A 22,309-nucleotide genomic window follows, 5' to 3' on the forward strand; every position below is an offset into this window, starting at 1 on the left:
TCTATTGTGAAAACTACAAGACATTGATGAAAGAAATCAAAGAAGACACAAATACATGGAAAGGTATCCCTTGTTCATGGATTGGAAAAATTAATATTGTTAAAATATCCATACTACCAAAAGCCATCTATAGATTCAATGCAATCTCTCTCAAGATTCCAATGACATTTTATACAGAAATAGAAAAAACACTCCTAAAATTTATATGGAACCCTGAATAGCCAAAGAAATCCTTAGAAAGAAGAACAAAGGAGGAAGCATCACACTTCTTGATTTAAAGCTATACTATAAAGCTATAATAATTAAAACAATATGGTACTGGCATAAAAACAGTCAAATAGACCACTGGAACAGAACTGAGAGCCCAGAAATAAACCCAATCATATACTATCAACTAATATTTGACAAGGGAGCCAAGAACACTCAATGGAGGAAAGACAGTCTTTTCAATAAATGGTGCTGGGAAATTTGGAAATTCACAAGTAAAAGAATGAAGCTTGACCTCTATCTTACATCACTCACAAAAATTAACTTGAATTGGATTAAAGACTTAAATGTAAGACATGAACCCATGAAATGCCTAGAAGAAAACATAGGAAAAAATCTCCTTGACATGGGTCTTGGTAATGATTGTTTGGAAATTACACCTAAAGCACAAGAAACAAAATAAAAAATAAACAAGTGGGACTACATCAAACTAAGAAGCTTATGCACAAGAAAAGGAACCATCAACAAACTGAAAAGACAATGGGAAAAATATTTGCAAACCATATATCTGATAAGAGGTTAATATCCAAAATACATAAAGAACTTATACAACTCAATAGCAAAAAGAAACAAATAATCCCATTAAAAAATGGGAAAAGGACCTGAATAGACATTTTTCCAAAGAAGATATACGAATGGCCAACAAGTAAATGAAAAGATACACAACATCACTAGTCATTAGGGAAATGCAAGTTGAAACCACAATGAGATAACACCTTCACACCTGTTAGAATGGCCATCATCAAACAGACAAAAGATAACAAATGTTGGCATGGATGTGGAGGAAAGGAAACTCTTGTGCATTGTTGGTGGGATTGTAAATTTGTACAGCTAATATGGGAAACAGTATGGATGTTCCTCAAAAAATTAAAAATAGAATTACCATATGATCCAGCTATTTCACTTCTGGGAATATATCCAAAGGAAACAAAAGCAGTAACTCAAAATTATCTGCACTCCCATGTTCATAGCAGCATTTTTTACAACAACCAAGACATGAAAACAATCTAAGTGCCCATCAATGGATGAATGGATAAAGAAGTTCTGTTATACATTTATACATATATATATTTATATGTATTCCATATATATATATATATATATATATATATAATGGAATATTATTCAGCCATAAAAAGTGAGGAAATCCTACTATTTGCAACAACATGGATGGACCTTGAAGGCATTATGCTTAGTGAAATAATCAGACAGAGAAATACAAATACTGTATGATCTTACTTATATGTGCAATCTAAAAAAAATCATCAAACTCATAAAAAAAGGATGAGATTTGTGGTTACCAGAGGCTGAAGGTCAGGGAGGGGAAATTGTAAGAAGGTGGTCAAAATGTACAAACTTCCAGTTATAAGAAAAATAAGTACTAGGGATGTAATGTATAACATGATGACTATAGCTAACACTGCTGTATGATATATAGGAAAGTTGTTAAGAGAGTAGAGCCTAAGAATTCTCACCACAAGGAAAAATTTTTCTTTTCTTTTTATAGTATCTATATGAGATGATGGATGTAAACTGAACCTGTTACCGTAATCATTTTCACAATATATGTAAATCAAACCATCATGCTGTACACCTTAAACTTATACAATGATGTATGTCAGTTATTTCTCAATAAAACTGGGAAAAGAACCCACTGTGAATTGATAAGTGACCCCAGGGAGGTGAAGTAAGGAAATGCAAATATGAAGTTTTAAGTATGTTAATTGTGCAAGATGAAGACAAAATACTGGATGTGTGATGGAATAAAAACTGATTTTTCTAATGTGCTTAGCACACATTAAATAGATGGTACCATGTATGTGAACCAGTGAGCCTGGAAGACAGAACTGGGAAGAAACTGGGAACTTTCAAGGGACATGTGAAATCAGAAAGAGAAGGAAATAAGAAAGAGTGGTATTGAACTCACTGTGGGTCAATATATGTGGAAATCCAAGCTGAGAAAAATCTACGTAATAAAAGAGCAAAGGCTAATATTGAGATTACAGAGGGAAATCTGACTGGGTTTGAATGCAGGTGGCTTCAGGATCAGTTTTGATCTGTGTATTAGTTCTCTGTTGCTGCATAACAAATTACCACAGACTTAGCAGCTTACAACATACATCTATTATGCCACAGTTTACATGGGTCTGGAGTCTGGATAGGGCTTATCTGGGTGCTCTGCTTAGGGTCTCACAAGGCTGCAATCAAGATGTCAGGCAGGCCGCATTCTCATCTGGAGTTTGGGTCCTCTTCTAAGTTCACATAGTGGTTGGCAGAATCCAGTTCCTTGCAGCTGTAGAACTTAGGTGGTCTCCCTCCGCCACCACTCCCTCTCTTTCCTTGCTAGATGTTAGCTAGGGGATCGCTGTCAGTTCCTAGAGGCTACCTACAGTTGCCATGTGGCCCTCTGGCAGATCCTCTCACAACATTGCAGCTTTCTTCAAGGCCAGCAAAAAAATCTCTAGCTTCATTCTGCTAGGATAGAGTCTTATATAATGAAACCTATTCAAGGGAGTAACTAGCCCATTGATACTCCCTATCATTTTCTCCATATTCTATTGGCTAGAAGCAAGTCACATGTTCTGCTCACACTCATGGGTAGGGCGTTATGCAAGGGACATGACTCATTGGGGGTCATTCATTAGATGTGTTGAAATAAATAGCATGTTACCCCTTGAGGGAGACTAAAATGGTACTAAATGAAATAGCTCAGCTTTTTACTGGAAGGCAAGATGAACAGGAAAAAAACATATAGTGACCATTAAAGGTTATAGGGTTATAGGAATCTTGAGACAGATAGATTAATCTTTTAAAACTGAGTGAAGTTAACTGAGCAACATGACATTTTTCATTCATTCAACCAATTGGTTGCTCATTATGTACCAAGCGCTGTTGTGGTAGTTAAACAGTGATGTAAGAAAAGTTACTGCCCCTGCTTCATGGAGCTATAATACAATTGGGGAAACAGATATTAAATAAGTAAACACATGCAGAATTACAAATTGCAATAAGTGCTACAAAGGAATAGCTCAGAGGGTAGTGAGAGAAAATAACAAGGGTAGTGCAATCACCTTCAGTGCAGTGTGTGTTATCAGTATTACCCTTAATTATAGCCACTAAAAGAAAAGCAATAATACACAAGAGAGGGAGAAGAGACTTAAAAGGGAAGAAGTGGCCATAGCTCCCTTTCATGGCTACCTCAGTCAAAAAGTAGTAGCAATAATTTCCAAGAATTAGGGCAGGATTGGAAGTGGAAGAAGCAAGTAAGAGAAAAAGTTGAAGTGAAGTTGATATTGATAAGTGTAGAAGATAGTGCACCAGACAAGACAGAATGTGCCCAGAGCTCCTTAGGAAATAGCTGAAGGAAAATTTCATCTGAGTTTCTTCTGACAACTTGAACTTTTCTTTTTCTCAAGAAATGTCTCATTGCACTGTGATTTAAAGGACACATGGAAACCAAGTTCAGCATTCTATTAAACCATATTATTAAAATTGCTCTCATTGAGTATACTTGTAATTCCCTGGTTGTCAAACTTAAAGGCCTATTTTAAGACTTTCCCTTACCTGATATCTCTGTTGGCATTTGACACTCATTGCTTCCTGAACTCTTCCTTTGACTACCAGGGTACCACTGTCCTGGTTGTCTGCATACCTCTCTGACTATTAATCCCCAAACTCCTTTCGAAACACCTCTGACTGTCCACAACTTAAATGGTGTTGTTTTTCAGGGTTCCATCTTGTCGTGAATTTCACAACTAATTTCAACTCATAAAAGTCTTTCTAGATCTAGACCAGTGATTCTAATAGTCTACAGAATATTGTACATTTATATTTCTAGCAGGCTCCTTAAAGACCTAAGTCATTATCTCTTCAATCCACCCTGCTCCTCTTCCATATTCTGTATCTCAGTGAATGGTATCATCTACCCAATCATCTAAGCCTGATGTCTGTGAACACTAGGAGACTCTTTTCTCTCTTTTACTGCTTTCTCTAAATATAATCATGCACAAAGTCATATGGATTTTTTTGTCCAAAATCTAGGGTGACTAACTCATCACAGTTTTCTTGGGACAGTCTTGGTTTTAAAACTGAAAGTCCCATATCCCAGGAACCCCCTCTGTCCTGGGAAAACTCATTCCCTCTGCCACTGACTTAGTTCAGGTCTTCATCACGTCCCTTCTAAATTATTGCTAATTCCTCTGCCACCTGTCTCTCTATTTCAGGTTTAACTGTCACACTGCTGCCAAAGTTATTATCCTAAAACCAAATATGTGAAATACTGTGATCCAGCTTGAGACCCTACTTGACCCTTATTGCATATAGGTCAGAGTCAAAACTCCTCAAGAAAGCATAAAAGGCCCTTCATATTTTAGCCCCCCTCGTCTCTCCAGCTCTCCAGCTTCATCTCTTGCTGATCTTGGGCTTGCACCCTATGTGCCAGCCATACCAAATATATGGCTTCCCAAGCATATGGTTCCCAAGCATTTATGGTTCCATGCCTGGAAAACTCCTAGTCATCCTAGAATATCTACTTTGAATCTATATCACATTCTTCATGAAGCCCTTCCCAAATCTCTAAGCAGAGGTAACACTCTGTCCTCTGTCCTCCTAACAGCACTATGTTATTGCCTTCATTCTTGTACTAAGGTATCATGTTATAATTATTTGTCTATCTGTCTATTGGTCTGCCTCTCCCACTTGATTTTTAATTCATCCAGATCAGGGACCATCTCTTATTCATTCTTATATCTTTAGTGCCAAGCGCACAGTGCCTGCCATAGACTGTTGGTCAATATGTGTGTATGTGTGTGTGTGTGTATTTATCTTTGAACCATTCTCTTACAAATGGAGAAGGTGATCAGCACAATGTTTTCCAATAAAAATAGAGAATTCTCAAACTAAAGGCCTACAATATTCATACTCTCTCAGATCTGTTTTAAAATCGTATTTTTAAATGCTCATGAACATGTTTCCTTAGTGTCTCTGCAATACAAAATGCATCTGTGAGCGGAGATTTTTAATTGTCAAAATGTAACGTTATGCTGAGAAAATGAAGTTTTATCATGAACTCCTATTATAAAACAATTCTATAGCAGTGACAAAACTCTGGTTGGTATGACATACATAATGTTGCTATAATAACATATGATGTGAAAACACTAGTGATGTAATATAACATTTGTGCATATGATCATACGATAAAAGAAAAGTGGGATATTTCATAAAAGCAACAAATTTAATTTTGCAGTTATACAGTACTAACAGTCGTCACTGTGTAAGATCAGAGTGTGAACTTTGGTACTATAATGTCAGAAAAGAGAGGTATTTGTTTTTCTTAAGTAAATTTGTTCCTGTAATGTTTGCTTCTTACTTTAGTACAGAGATCCTGGATTGCACAATATCCAAACTTGTCTGGAGGAATTGTATTACAAGTACAGTGTTAATGGTTATTTAAAAGTAGCCAACAATTCATTTGCTAAAAGAAAATATTTTTGTGTGTTGTTTTAAATCACTAAAATTTATGATGGTGATTAAACAGATTTTCAAAATGACTCTGATATTATATGCCCAATTTTCTAATACATAAGCATATCTAAACAAGAATATAAATTTTATTAAATGCCATTTAATTACGTTTGATATTTTTAACTTCCTTGCAGAGTTCTTCCACACAAGGAGTTCCAAAGTCAAGCCACATTCAAACAGAAAGACAACAAATTGGATACCCACGTTCTGAGGAGCCAGAAATCCCTTATAGGATAGGCCGTGGACAGATGAAACCCAACTATTAAAAGTTTCCTTCAGAAAAATTATATATATATATTTACATATATATATTCATCTAATCATTTTAAAAGCATATGCAAAATACTTTAAGAAAACACTATGAGTATCTACCCATGCTGTAAATTATACTTTACCTTTCTTTCTGTATTTATGCCATCAATTTTTATCTCTTCATACCTTTAACATTTCCTCCCTCCTCCATGACCACAGAGCAAAATTTTCATTTCCAATATCCAACTTCATTAATTCAGCAGGGATGGAAAATACTTGTTATCTCTAAAATTCAGCATAACACTTGCTTACTGATTTATGACATGTATCTTTATAAAGTGCTCAGTGAAATGCATAGAATGTTGGCTGCAAATTGCTTATAGAGAATATTAAATACTTTCTAGTTACTAGATAAATCTAAGGAATTGCACCAAAGCATCAGCATATAAATAATGAATTTTATTTGAAATGTGCAGCTTGATTATAAATTCATTTCTTAAAATAAACTGAGATTTCTGTAAACTGAGTGGTGCAGTGAAATGATCCCAAGATCTTGGTTCCTCCTTCCTTTATTTTCTTTCTTCCCTTATTCCTTCTTCTCTCCATTTATCCCTCCTTCTTTTATTTTATTTTTGTGAGGAAGATCAGCCCTGAGCTAACATCCATGCCAATCCTCCTTTTTTTTTTTTTTTTGCTGAGGAAGACCGGCCCTGAGCTAACATCTATTGCCAATCCTCCTCCTTTTTTTCCCCTTTTTCTCCCCAAAGCCCCAGTAGATAGTTGTATGTCGTAGCTGCACATCATTCTAGTTGCTGTATGTGGGACGTGGCCTCAGCATGGCCGGACAAGCGGTGCGTCGGTGCGTGCCCAGGATCCAAACCCAGGCCGCCAGTAGCAGAGCGCGTGCACCTAACCACCAAGCCACGGGGCCGGCCCAATTCCTCCTTCTTTTAAAAAGTACTTATGTCATGCCAACTATGTGCTAAGCATTGGTTAGTTGCTAAGGTACAAAGATCAATTTGAGGTAACCCCTGGAGCTCACACTGCTAGAAGAGACAGAGACAAAAATCACTTATTACTATCCAATGTGATCAACACAATGATAAAAATGTATACAAGAAAGTAGGAAATCAAAGAAAAATCAACCAAGCCTAGGAATAAATGTGATGATAATAGTAGAGGAATAAGGCCATAAAAAAAAAAAAAAGGTGATGCCTAAACTGTCATAAAAGGTAAGCGGGAGTTAGCTTTATAAAGGGAGGTTGGGAGAGAGTTTGAGAGAGAGAGAAAGCAAAAAGCACAGAAGTGAAAAACAACATGGAGTATGCAGAGAACTTCAAGTACTGCTGGAGCATAAAAGTGAGGAGGAGAATAGGATAAGAGGTGAGGCTGGGAAGGTACCCAAACACTAGGTCATGGAGGGTCTCATATACCTTGTTAAGTAGTTTAGACTAAATCTTATTGGTTATGGGGATCCATTGAAGGGTTTTAAATAATCATAATCAGATTTTATGTTTTAGACTGATCACTCTGATCACTGTGTGGAGGATGGATTTGAAGGAGACAAGATGAGAGGCAGGGCGAAGAGTTAGAAGGCAAAGATGATGAGTACTATAACTGGAGAAGTGAAAAAAAAAAACTGAGAGGAAAGGCAGATGGAAGCATTTTCTAGGAAGGAAACTGACAAGACCTGGAGGCTCATGGGATGTCACAGACAGAAGGAAGAAGTTATTATGATTGAAAGGATGTTGGCACTATTCATGGAGGTAGGTCTCTAACAGGTCAACAGGTCAATGCGCAGGCTGGCTGAGGGTAAGAGAAGGAAAGAGCTGGAAGGATAAGGGCAGCTTAATGCCACTGTAAACCCATGACCTCCAGACTCAACTGGGCCATTACACTGCCCAGCCATCTGACCACGAGACAGGTCACTCTCCAACTCCCCACAGTGATTAGTTTACACCTTTCCTTGAGCTTTGACCCGTTCTCCACTCTCACTCCCCCATTCTCAGGCATGACCTCACCTTGTAATTTAAAGAGTAAATGGAACCCATCAGATGGGAACTCCTAAACCTACAAATGGTCCTGCATTCACCATCTTATTTCAGGGTGTCTCACATGCCAACTAAGGGCAATGTTCTTACCTATTTTCTTAATCCCATCCTCCCCGGCCTTTACTTGGACCTCACTGCATCAATTATCCTCCTTTTCTCCTGGGTATCTTCAACTTCTCCCTCTCCACTGGCTCCATCTCAGAAGCTGAAATATACACTAAACTTAAAAAAAATAAACAGAGAACCCCTCTACGGAAGCCATGAGAATGTGCCTCACAGACTTCTAACCAAGGGCCCAAGCTACTGTGCTCTGAAAATCTATCCCTGCATTTGCCTGGAGGCTATGCTTCCCCCAGGCTGCTCCTAGCTTATGCCAGAGAGAAGAAGGAAGGATACTAATGTGAGTCCATTTTTGACAGTCATGGGACCCCTCTGATGGCTTTGGCTTGAGGACTCCCTAAGGGCTTTGCAGAACCTCCCTTAGATGGCACAGCAGTCTAGGACACTTCCTCCCAACTTTCCTTTCCTCTATCCTTCACTCAGACTCTCTCAGCCTTTTCCAGATCCCTCCCCATTTTCTCTCAACAGTTGTTTCCTCTAATAAAAAATCCTTGCACAGTCTAATCCCATCCTGATGTGTGCTTCTGGGAGGGCCTAGTTATTTAACATACCCCCTTAACACCATTTTCCCCTGCAACTTCACTGTTCTTCTTCCCTTCACAGTCAAGCTTCTGGAATGAGGTGTCTTTACTCCCTGCCTTCATTTCCTTCTTTTTGCCTCATCCCTCAATTCACACCAATTTACCTTCAATACCTACTATATCTATTATCCCATCCAATCTGCTCTTACTAAGGTCACCCATCCATCGCTTCTGTGTCACAAAATCTAATATATGATTTTTAGTCTTTATCTTACCACTCATCAACATTCATCACCAATGACCCTCCTTGAAACATTCTCTTTGGTTTTGTGAGTCTATGTTTTCCTTGTCTTATGCCTCACTCTTTGCTCAGCATCTTTTGCTGGCTTCTGCCTCTACTCAATTCACTAACTATTGGAGTTAGGCCCTTTTTTCTTCTAACCTTATTCATTCTCCATAAGCAATTTAATTTGTCCCCATTGTTTTAATTATCACCTGCAATAACTCTCAATTCTATACCTAGACATCTTCCTGACCTTCTCATGTGGCCATCTGCCTCTTGACATCTCCACTTGGGTATCTCAAAAGCATTGAAAACTCAATATTTCTAAAAGTTAGCTCATCTATCTAGTGACTTGTGTTAGTTTTCTATGGCTACGTAACAAATTATCAGAAACTTGGTTTATAACACAAATTCATTCTCTTACAATTCTGTAGGTCAGAAGTCTGACATGAGTTTCACTGGGCTAAAATCAAGGTATGGGCATGGTTGCATTTCCCCTGCTCTAGGGGAAAGTCCATTTCCTTGCCTTTTCCAGCTTCTAGAGGCTGGCCACAGCTCTTGGTTTATGGCTCTGTCAAAGCCAGCAATGGTGGGTTAAGTCCTCATATTGCATCACTCCAAACTTCTCTTTTGTCTCCCTCTTCCACTTTTAAGAATTACATTGGGCCCACCTAGAAAAACAGGATAATTTCCCAATCTTGAAGTCAGCTGATTAGCAACTTAATTCCATCTTCAACCTTAATTGCCCTTTACCATTTAAGGTAACATTCACAGGTTTCAGGGATTATGACATGGACATCTTTGGGGGAGGGGCATTATTCTGACTATTGCATTGTTCAAACCAGAAACTTGAGAGTCATCATTTACTACTTAATCTCTTTAGCGCCCTATGTCTTTTAGGATTACATTTCTGTGCAAGTAAGAGAAAACCTGATTCTAGTAGCTTCAACAGATAGGTTTATTTATCTCACATAATATGAACTCTGGAGCTAGGCAGTCTGGTGCTGGTGCAGATACTCAAGAATATCATCTCTCTAGTCCACTCTTCTCAGCAAATGGCTTTCATCCTCAGCATGTCTCAACCATCTGTGGGTACAAGGTGGCTGCTTCACCTACAGCCTCACATCCATGTTCAGGAGGAAAGAGTAACAGCAAATGAGTAAAAGGGTGAAAGATAGAGTATTTGTCAGCTTTCTCTTTTAGAAAACTTTCCTGGATGTCCTGCTCAGCAATTTCCCCTTACATCTCATTGGCCAGAACTGGTCACAGGGCCAGTCCTAATTGCAAGGTATTCTAAATTTCTAAATGAGTAAGTTGCTTTGATCACAATGCAGGTTTTGTTAGCAAGAGGGAAGGAGAGAATGGATATTAGAATGGTATCCAGAAGTGTCTGCCAATTGCCCCAAATACAATTCTAACCCATGCAGTACTCTTTGTTTTCTCTTGCAGAAAGGTAAATGGGGATCAGAAGAGGGGAGACTGGCTTAACTGTTTCTCCAGCTAGGCTGTTGTCTCAAAAAGAAACATTCAATTGCCACTTAGTATGCCACAGTGAAGATGTTGCCATTTTTGTTAACAGCTAGAGAGAAGGGGTTAATATGATTGTTCCAAAGTTGGGGGAGGGAGAATCTAGCATAGTGCTTCTGGCTGCTACTCTACTACCTTGTTTTGCATAAGGGGTAAGATCTGATTAGGTCTCCTTTGTAGAGAAGGTGGGAGCATGTAGCTACACCCTAAGCCTTTGAAGAGTGAACCAAATGGACCTCCCTTATTCCTTAATTACTCAATCTCTCTCTCCATTTCTTTTCGTCTCTGTGTCTCCATTACTCTCTTGCTCTATGTAGTCTTTCAGCACCCCTTTCCCTTTTTGCCCCTTTCCTCCCTGGCCAACTTTCTGGGTCAGTCTCTCCTAGGAAGAGTCCTACAGAAACGATCAAGTCCTAAGACTCCTTTGGGGTTTGTAAATTCCACGGCCTCCAGTGCTGAATGTAGCATCTGTTCCGATTCCATGGATGGAGTTGGGAGAAAGAAAATGTAGAGGTCTTCTAGTCTAGGTTGTAATGAAGCTAGTTCTTATTTAGAGTATCTAAAATCAAACACATTTCTCCACCCAGACTAACATTATGGCAAGAGAGCATTTGCCCCTTCCTGGATTTAAGATACATCACAAAGAGTCCTAGGCTCACTTGTCAACTACTGGTCCTGTTCTTCAGTCATCTCTCCTTAATCCCAGGGGATGAGGGGGTGAGAAAAAGAGAAGAAGTAGCTGACAAGTCTCATTTCACTTGCAATGTAACTGGCCACCAATCCCTGTCCCTTCTGCTTCCTAAGTGTATCTCAAATATATTCTCTTTTCCACCTTTATCTATGCACTCTGCTACTATCCTAGTCTAAGACACCATCATCTCTCCCCTGGACTATAGCAACAGATTCTTAATTGGCCTCCCAATATCTACACTTGTCTCCATCCAATACATTTGCCACAGTACAGCCAGGGTAGTATTTTAAAATGCAAATCTAATCTTATTACTTCTCTCCTTAAAACCCTTTGATATCTTCCAATTACTCTAGAATTAAGCTTCAAATCCTTTCCATAGTTTATAAGGCCCTCCAAGACTCCAAGACCTAGGATCTCTGTCTCTCTGTCTCTGTCTCTCTCTCTATTTATAATTATATCTATATCTATCAAGCAAGTGTTAGTGTGTAGTATTTATAGAACATGTACTATGATGTAAGTGCAAAATGCTTTACATGCATTATCTTACACAATCCTCACAAAGTCTCAATGAGGTAGGTAGTATTATTTTTCCCATTTTACAAATAAGGAAATTGAGGCTTCAAGGAGTTTAGTAACTTGCCCAAGGCCACACAATTAGTATCAGAGCCAGGATTCAAACACAACCAGCCTGACTCCAAACTCTGTAACTACTGCAGCATATTCTTTCCAGGTTCTTCACACACCACTCTCCATCTTGCTCTCGGTTCTAGTCACACTGGACTTTCAGTTTCTCTTTCAGGGCCTTCATACACGTAGTTCCCACTATCTGGATAACCTAATCAGAAATAAATCCATGACATTCACATGTTTCTTCTGTGGAAGATGTGGCCATCCTGGAAAAAAGCCTCTAAGTTTGGCTGGCCCTGAAAGAATTCCTGAGTGGCTGAAAATTTTGTAAAAAATGCCACATAGTCCAGAATAGGAACAAGCTTCAGGTTGTTGAAAGCTTCCTTTACTCATCCTGGGAGTCATGTAGGACCAGACCCCGGGTGGTAGGACTTCTGTAGGTGGTTAACGCAATATAAGAGCAGGCTCTAGCTGGCTCCTGTAGATCTAAGCAGGAATATGCATTGGATGTTGAGTATTGATCTCTTCATGATGAGGATGGCATGAGAACATAGTCTGGGTAGTTAGAGATTTTGTCTGTATGCACTGAAGACATCAGAAGCTTCTACTGTAAGTGTTAGAGTCAGAGCAGGAAAAGACCCAGGATGGTCAAAGGCATAATCTATATACAGGAGATAATATAGCACAGTCGTTAACAACCTACACAATTCTGTAGTCAGCATGCTGCATTAAAATCCCAGCTTCTCCACTTATTAGCTGTGGGACGTTGGGCAAATGACTTTTCCTTTATGCTCTTGGCACTCCAAGGAACAAATAACACGTTTGAACTTACAGTATATGCTTAATTATACCTTCCTTAGCCGACTTTTCCACACTTTGCACATATATATAGTATTTACTCTTTTCAATCCTGTCTGTTCCTCTGGTGTATGCCACCTGGATTGTCTGATTTAACTACCTAATTATGAAATTACAATCAGGTCTGTTTTGTTGACTCCTACATCTACCTCACAGTGACAAAGACAATTTGTTTTTTAATTGCTTCCTTTTTTTTCAAAGATGATTTTGGTTTGTCTTTCTGACACTGTCAAGCAACAATAATAAGTCCTTATATCCTTTGCTCTTCATGACTAAAGGAGAGACAAAAAATAACACAGTTTAAGAGGGAAAGTATTCCCATGAATAGGTTCTCCTCAACCAGGAGAGAATTTTACTGAACTCTTAAGGAATAAAAGATTCCAATTTACATTACTTTTCTAACTAGAAATCTCTAGCTAGATTATTTTTAAGTTTGTACACAATAGCTCTTGTTTTAGCTATCCTTGAAATGTCTACAACTTTATAGTCTTGGTTACAAAGCTTTTCATGCTGTTTTCTGAAGGACTATTCATCCCTTCTGGGATTTTTTAACAGTTTCAGAGGAATTTTCTATTTTTCGTCTATTGTTAAGGTTTTATCTTAATAGATGTTTTGAGTACACTGTATATTTAGTTATGATTAGTCTAGGTAGTACATGTTCAAGTTTTGTGCCTTCATATCATCTGGTTGAGATACCACCACAGTAAAAATATTTTATCTTAGGAATTATCCCATGTCCTTGCCCACAAAGTTTGTGTTATGACACTTGTAATTCAGAGACCTGGCAGGATTCGGTGAGTGCCTGGCTGGGAGCTTTATTAGACTGGAAGAAGGATAATATGTTGAGTAAGGCAGAAAAGAGAATTTCAGGGAAGTCAACTAAGATCAAGAGAAGCAGGCATATGTGATCGGGCCAGAGAGAAAAGAGAGGTCAAGTTTTCAGTTTCCTCCTCTATAAAATGAAGAGGTTAGACTAGATGACCTCTCAGTTCCCTTCCAGCCATTATGTTGCATCATCCAAATCCTGGAGGATGAGCCAAGATAAGGAGTCTAGGTCCAGAAAGTGGGTCAGATCTAGGAGGACAATTAGCAGAGATCAGAAAACCAGGCTTGCTGACTGGGGAACAAAAATCCTAGACCAAAGAATCGGGCCACAAAAAGTTGCTATCTAATTATGGGATCTGAGTGATAGACACAGGGCATCAGCAACAAAAGAGACACTTGATACTGACTCAAACATCTTTTTGGGCAGGAACTTCCTACATGCCTCCTACCCAGGTTCACTCAGAATAGTTTTCAATATAGGTGTGGCTTCAATCCGTAGAAACAAAAGTAGGAGTGACCGTCTGAAGTAATGGACTAGAAGAGGAGGGGAAAAGATAGTTCTAGATAATGACCACCACAGCAATTATCTTTGTCAGGGATTGGGGATGAGTTCAAAAGGAAAATTGCTACCTAAAAATTATGTCCTGAGTGACTTGTGCAAAGCCTGAAACATTACTAGATCTTATTTCTAGAAAGAAAACAATTTTCTTTCTTTTAGCAATAGCTTTCTATTGAGATATATTACAAGATGTTTTACATTTTCATGTTCTTAAAACAAAACAGGCAATTTTGTAGTGGACCATTATTAATGAATTTGAAAAGTCTGGAACTTTCAACATTTGTTAAGAAATCAGAGCATGTTTCATATGTTCAAAAAGTTCTTGAAACTCTGTAATCCTGATAAACTTACCAGGCTTTCCCTTCTGTGTTAAGTCAGACAAAGGACTAGCTATGATCCCCAAATAAGAGACAAAAATCTCTGTGTTAGAAGACTGCAATTCATAGGTTTGTTTTCCTTTTAAGAAAGCTGACAGTTGGCAATAGCATGCTCACTTTTCAAAGACGGAACTGGTGAATATATTAAGTTTTCTGATGGGAACCCCAAATTTTAACAGTTTAGTATCTGATTAGGTTATCCATTTAAAATCAGCTATAACACATGTATATTACTTGTTTTTGAATCACACAATTAAAATGAAGTATTATACTATATATTAAATTACTTTCTTGCCCAGGGTTCCTTGAGGTAACACTACTTCTCACTAGTAAACTCATTACTGATATTGTGGAACTCCCTTGGTAGCTGTAGTAGGCTAGTATTTCAATGCCCAGAGCCTTAGCTTAACAGATAAAATCAGATCTGTCACTACATTAACATTCTGATATTCTCCCTGTCAACATTGCAAAACCATGTATTCAGACCTACAGGAAAAGAATATGTTCTTAAGTATAGGAATGAAGAAGGCATTGTACACTTTTATGTCTCTGGATGTGGGGGATGAATGCAGGCACGAATCATAGTTGGGAGTATACCAGCTACTGCTTTCAGATTACAAAATGAAAATGAAGTGTTCTTTATGGAAATGATAACATTGGAAGAGAGAGACTATTTACTAATGCCAGTGCTTTTCTCGCCTTCCTTTGTAGCTCCACCTCTCTTAATAACACTAATGACTGAAAGCTAATAAGTTCTTACTATGTGCCAGGCACAGTGCTAAATGTTTTTATATTGTGTTGCCATTTCCAAGATGAGGAAACTCAAACACAGCAAAGGGAAGTCACTTCTCCAAGGTCATAGTCCCAAGTAGCTGAGGAAGGCCTTGAATTCAGATCTGACTCTAATGTCAGTGCTCTTAACTACTGTGTTAGTTTCCTGTGGCTGTCATAACAAAGTACCACAAATTGGGTGACTTCAAACAATAGATATTTATTCTCTCACGGATCTGGAATAAAAAACCGTGAATTCAAGGTGTTGGCACCATTGCTCTCCCTGCAGAGGTTTTAGGGGAGGATTCATTCCTTACCTCTTCCAGCTTCTGATGGCTTTGGTATTCCTTGTCTTGTGGCCATATCACTCCCATCTTTGTCTCCATCTTCACATCATCTTCTCTTCTTTGTGCGTCTCTGTCTCCTCTTCTGCGTCTATCTTAACAGACAAGCAAGATCCTTAACCTAATCACATCTTCTGCCATATAAGCAATGTTCACAGGTTCCAAGGATTGAGTCATGGACATATCTTTTTGAGGGCTACCATTCAGCCCTCTACAACTACTATGATACACCTTCTGTTCAGTTTCTTTTTTTCTCAGACATTGACATTTTAGCAGGCATTGTTAATTTCATAACCAATATCTCCTTTACCTTTGCTAACAGAATCCCAATTTTGTTTGGGGCATCTAAGCTTGCCCCTGTTTTTCCAGCCTCTCTTGCAGCTAGTTCTGGCCAATGAGATTGAAGGGGGAGTATGATAGGAAGAGGGTTCTGGGAAAGTTTTTGCCTTCCTGATAAGAGGAGATGGACTACCCTGGTCCTTTCACTATATCAAGCAATTCCACTCCTGAATGTTTATCTAAGAGAAAGGAAAACTTATGTTCACACAAAAACCTGTACATGAATAGAAGCTTTATTTATAGTAGCCAAAACTGGGGAAAAAAAGCCAAATGTCCTTCAACTGGTAAATGAATAAACTGTGATACATCCATATGAGGTAACATTGTTCAGCAATAAAAAGGAATCAGCTACTAACACATGCAACAACCTGGATGGATCTCCAAAGAATTATGCTGAGTGAAAAAAGCAAATCCCAAAAGGTTCATACTGTACGATTCCATTTTCATAACACTTTTGAAATGACTACATTTTAGAAATAGAGGGCAGATGAGTGGTTGTCAGGGGTTGGGTTGCAGGAGGTGGGCGAGTTTGCCGTGTTAATAAAAGAGCAACAAGAGGGATCCTCGTGGTGAGAGAATTGTTCCGTATCTTGACTGTGGTGGTGGATAAAAGAACCTACACATATAATATTGCATAGAACTAAATTCACACACACACACACACACACACACACACACAAGTACAAATAAAAGTGGGGAAACATGAATAAGATTGGTGAATTGTATTAATGTCAATATCCTGGTTGCTATATTGTACTATAGTTTTGCAAGATGTTACCATTGGGGGAAACTGGGTAAACGGTACATGCGATATTTCTGTATTATGTCTTACATGGGATATTTCTGTATTATGTCTTACAACTGCATGTGAATCTATACTATCCCAGTAAAAATTTCAATAAAAAATTCAATGTCATGATGGTATATTTATAGAGTACTAAGGGATACAACAGGAGGAAGTACCTAAATCTGCCTTGGATGTGGGGAAAGGGGAAGACTTTGTATTGAAAGATATCTCTAAGCTGAGGCTTGAAGAATGAGTAGGAACACTTTGGGTAGATGGAGAACAGATACAGATGATATTCCAGGAAGAGAGACTAGCAGGCAAAGAAATCTGAGAGAGCACGCTGGATTGAGAGAACTGCAAGTAATTCAAGTACGGCTGAAGCACAAAGAGCATATGCACGAGATATCTCTTTTCCCGAAATGTTCAACTTTCACAGTAGTCAAAAGGGATCCCTGGCATTCAACACTATGATATACAAGAATCAAAAGGGAATCCCATAGCTTTTTGTTCTCCAGGAGTTAGGAGGGAGCCACACCCCCTTACCTGGTCTCTACCTTTTCATTACATGAATGAAGAATTGGCCTCATATCTCTCTGTGATCCTTGTAGGATCCTCATCTCTCTCCCTATCACCCCCAACACTCACAACCTCACAACCATTAACTGTTTTGAGATCATTAGGATCTCATTATGCCTTTTTTTGTGTGTGAGGAAGATCAGCCCTGAGCTAACATCCATGCTAATCCTCCTCTTTTTGCTGAGGAAGACTGGCTCTGAGCTAACATCAATTGCCAATCCTCCTCCTTTTTTTCCCCCCCAAAGCCCCAGGAGATAGTTGTACATCATAGTTGCACGTCCTTCTAGTTGCTGTGTGTGGGACACGGCCTCAGCATGGCCGAAGAAGTGGTGCCTCGGTGCGCGCGGGATCCGAACCCGGGCCGCCAGTAGCGGAGCACGCCCACTTAACCGCTAAGCCACGGGGCCGGCCCTCATTATGCCTTTTATCTCTGTTTACTTCAGTCACCTAAAGAATTCCAGAAATTCCAAATCCCTAGACTCTAATCTGCATAGAACTCAGCACATTCTCCTTTTGACCCTTTTCCCCACTCCTCAAAACCTCATAAATTTCTTCTACAGTGTCTACTGGAACTTACAGTTCATCACCAGAAAAATTCTCTATATCCTCAACCTCTTTTCTGAATATTCTTTTTATCTTCTTGATCTAGAAATGTTAGCTCTCATGAAGACACTGCTTCCCCTAAAGTCCTATCAAGTAGCAGCTGTTTTCTTTCCCATACCCCTGAAATCAATGGTCCTAGAGGTGGGTTAGATGTCCTGCTTACACCTCATTGCCACTTCCAGACCATTTACCCTCTCTCTTCCCTAAACACTCCCCCCCAGCTTAGAATTTCAAGTCATTCATTTATTCATTCATTCACATATTCATTCACATAATAATCATTTACTGAGCACTCTACTATATGCTAAGTATTTTTCTAAGAGCTGGGGATACAATGATAAAAAATATAGACAAAAATCCCTTCCCACATGGAGCTTATATTTTACTACCCCTCCTTATTGGAGTTATATCACTCATTCCTTGAGGAGATTGGCTTCTGGCCCACTAACTGTCATAATACTTAATGATTTCAATATCTATGTTAATGAGTTTTCTAATTCCTTGGCCTCTCACTTCCTTGATCTTTTCCGGGATCTTGTTCCTCACTTTGCTTCAGCCATTTACTCTCCTAGTCTTTCCCTAGCCCTAGTCATTACCCTCTCCATAATTTCGATTTTTAAACATTCCACTATCTTATCAACACCTCCTATCTCTCCAGCACACTCGTTTTTAGCTCTTTGACTTTTCAAATTCTTCAGCCTTCACAGGATATTCACTTCTTTGGCCCTATCAGCTTTTCATTGTTCCTCTTCATTCTCATGCCTTCACTTCCCCCTTTACCTAATTCAAATTCCATGGCTCATCATTATAATCACTTCCATGCACATACCCTCAACATTCCTGCCCTTTTCTTGCTTCTACTCATCTGCCAAAACCCAATCCTGGTTAAATACAATTCTTCACCTACTTTTACCTGCATTGATGCAGCTGAAGGTTGCTTGAGAAAAGCACACAACCACACTTACTGGTCTTCAAATTCTTGACAATGAACTTTATCTGTGCTCTTAGTACTACCTAGCAATCATACTAAATTTCCTTAGTCCAATCATGTTCCCATTCTCCTACGTGTCTGTTTCATACCTTCTCCTTCTCAAATCTCCAATATCTCCTCTCTCCTCACTCTAGCTGATGATCTTCCTATTTCACTGAGAAAATTGAAGCAATCAAAATAAAATTTCCAATTGTACACTAGTGTAACCTTATCAGGAATAAGGGGAAGTTCATCATTTTAGAAGTATTCCAGCTAATTCCAGTAACCCCTAATGAATTCATAGATCTAAGCAAAAATTATCAATTGCTGCTAGCATCTTAACAAGAGAGACAACTGGATATTATGTGCTTCCTGATGGAAGTATGCAATGCCATTTATGAAGTATTCTTGCAAAAACTTGAACCCAAATCTCATTAAGCCTCTAGAAGAAAAATTACAGAGAACAGAAGAACATGTTAAAAGTCACCATGAGGATGAAAGCAGAAAAATATAGGCAGTGGGAGATTCTACTGGACAAACAACTCAGTTTTTTCAACAAATAATTAGGGGGAAATAGATGGAAAGAGAACCTTTAGATTAAAGTGACTTAAGACACACACTGACCAATTGCAATGCATGGACCTTATTTGGATCCTGTTTCAAAGAAACATCGCTAAAAGGCAATTGGAGAATTTTGAACATTGACTGGAAATTTGATGATATTAAGGAACTAATCTTTTAGGTGTGGTAATGTGGTTATATTTTTTAAAGAGCTGTCTTTTAGAGACATATAATGAAATATTTATGGTTATAATAATATGACACATGGGATTTCCTTCAAAATAATCTGAGGAAAGGAGAGAGTGTAGGTGGGGCTGTAGGAAAAACAAGATAGACCAGGAACAGACAATTGTTAAAGCTGGGTGATGGGAACATGGAGGTTCCTTATCCTATTCTCTTTACTTTTATGTTTGAACTTTTCCATAATGAAGAATTTTTAAAAAGAAATATTTTTCCACAAGCAATCAGAAGATAACTTCCTATTGACCTACCTGCAACAGCGCACACATATTCTGGCTCCCTCTTACCATTATCCATGCTCCATGGTAAGGCAGATCCCTTTGTTTCTGCACTAGAACCCATCCACTCTCACATATTCAAAGATGTCATTTCAGTAATTCTCCTTTTTCTCACCTGCATTATTAATTTTCCCCTCTCTACTAGGTCAGCCCCAATTGGCATATAAATATGCTATAATTTCCCACATTAAAGAAAAAAGTCCTCTTTAGACACCCTGTATCTTCCTCCAGCTATTGCCCCATTTTTCTGCCCTTTTTAGAGTAAAACTCTTCGAGATTTTTCTACATTAATAGTTTCCAATTCTTCCCATCCCATTCTGTCTGGAATCCATTCCAACTAGGCTTTTACTCCTACCACTCCACTGGAACTACTCTTAAGGTCATCAATGACCTCGATGTTGCTAAATCCAGTGGTCAATTCTCAGTCCCCATCTTATTTGAACTATCAGTAGCATTTGATGCAATTGATCACTCCCTTGTCAAAACACTTTCTTCACTTGGCTTCCAAAATGACACACTCTACTGGTTTTCCTCCTTCCTTGCTATTCTCTCCTTCTCATTCTCCTTTACTGGTTTATTCTCACTTTTCTGATCTCTAAACAATTCACTTCTCTAGAGTTCAGCCCTTCTCTTTTGTATCTACACTCTTTCTTGATCATCTCTAAATTTTATATTTATATCCTGGACTTTTCCCCTGAAATCCACACTCTACTTGGATATTGAACAGGCATCACAAACTTAACTGGTCCACAACTGAACTCACTAAAAACAGGCTTCCTTTCTATAGACTTCCTCATTTCAATTGATAGCAACTCTATACTTCTAGTTGTTCAGGCTGAAAACTTGGGACTCATCCTCAACTTCTCTCTTTCTCTCTGCCCCACATCCAATCTCTCAGTGACACATATTAGGTCTACCTTAAAAATATATCTAGAATCTGGCCATTTCTCACTACCCATTGCTACCACCATGGTCAAAGCCATCATTATCTCTCATCTGGATTATTGTAATTACTTCCTAAATGGTTTCCTTGCTTCACCCTTTGCACTGTTATAGTCCACTCTCAACACAGCAGCCAGGACAATCCTTTTAAAAATCTATGTCAAATCACGTTACTTCCATAGTAAAAATCCTCCATTAGGTTTCCATTTCCCTCAGAGAAAAAGTCAAAGTTATTATAATGATAAAAAGCCCATGATCTGATCCACCTTTCTCTCTCTGATTCCAACCACGGTGGCTTCCTTGCTATTGTGTGAAACACTAGCCAAATTCCTGTCTCAGAACCTTTACATTTGCTGTTCCCTTTACTTGGAATGTTTTTCTTCTAGATATCCACCTAACTCATTCCCTCATCTCTTTCAAGTGTTTGCTTAAATAACGTATTCTCAATAATGTTTTCCCTGAACACCCTATTTTAAATTGCAAACCATCCTCCAAACCCTCATCCTTCCTTGCTTCATCACTGTCTATCACACTACTCATTTTACTTAGTCACTTGTTTACCTTTTGTCTCCCTCCCTCAATAGAATGGAAGCAATATGAAGTCATGGCTTTTTGTCTTTTTTGTTCACTGATGTACTCCCAGTTCCTAGAACAGTGTCTGGCATACAGTATGTGATCAATAAATATTTTTTAAATTAATGAGTAAATGAATCTAGAGAGTTAGGCTGGAGCTAAATCACACTAGCAGGGTTGACATATTCATTAAGTACAACAGGCACCGTGCAGGACCCACCATAACTTTGAATGTCATGAAAATGTTTTAACTTATTTATTTTAAAATCGGGGGAAAAAGGAATATAATAATAATGAATATACAATAATGAATCCAGCCTGAATTATATTAGTCTTTATACCAACACAGTCACAAAACATAATTTTTTCTATATTCTTATGGAGGAAGGCAGAAGTGCCTAGGGCCCATGAAAGTCATGATGTGGTCTTGCACACCAGGTTCTATAGGCCTAGTTAAGGAGTTGAACTTTATCTTGTAGAATAAAAGGGAACCATTGAAGGATTTAAAGAGGATAGCAGAATGTTTAGGTTTGCATTTTTAAAATATCTCTTCTGTGGATGTGAAAAGGATAGACTGAAGGAAGGGGGAAGAACCAGTTAAGAGACCTGTTAGGAAACTACTGCAGAAACCCAGGTGAGAGACGATAACAGCCTGAAACATGGTATAGGTCCTGGGGATGGAGAATACAAAAAAATATTTAGAAGGTAGAATTGACAGGATCTTTCAATGACTTCTTATTGTGAATCAAGTAAAATCCAAAGTCATTACAAAGCCCTGAATGATCTGGGCTCTGCCTGCCTTCAACTTCGTCTTGCACTGCTTTCCCCCTCACCTGCCATG

At 38.6% G+C, this 22,309-nt stretch overlaps 1 long non-coding RNA gene across 1 annotated transcript in view; it reads right to left on the reverse strand.

Moving 5' to 3' along the window:
• LOC131401196 (uncharacterized) overlaps window positions 1–15,629 on the reverse strand; it is a 74,565-nt gene extending 58,936 nt beyond the window's left edge. Inside the window, exon 1 of the long non-coding RNA XR_009217585.1 lies at window positions 15,573–15,629. This is a non-coding gene — a long non-coding RNA (uncharacterized LOC131401196). The remainder of the gene's footprint in view (window positions 1–15,572) is intronic.
• Between the last annotated feature and the right edge of the window lie 6,680 nt (window positions 15,630–22,309).

The sequence above is a fragment of the Diceros bicornis genome, chromosome X (genome assembly GCF_020826845.1).
Source record: "Diceros bicornis minor isolate mBicDic1 chromosome X, mDicBic1.mat.cur, whole genome shotgun sequence".
Lineage (NCBI taxonomy): Eukaryota > Metazoa > Chordata > Mammalia > Perissodactyla > Rhinocerotidae > Diceros > Diceros bicornis.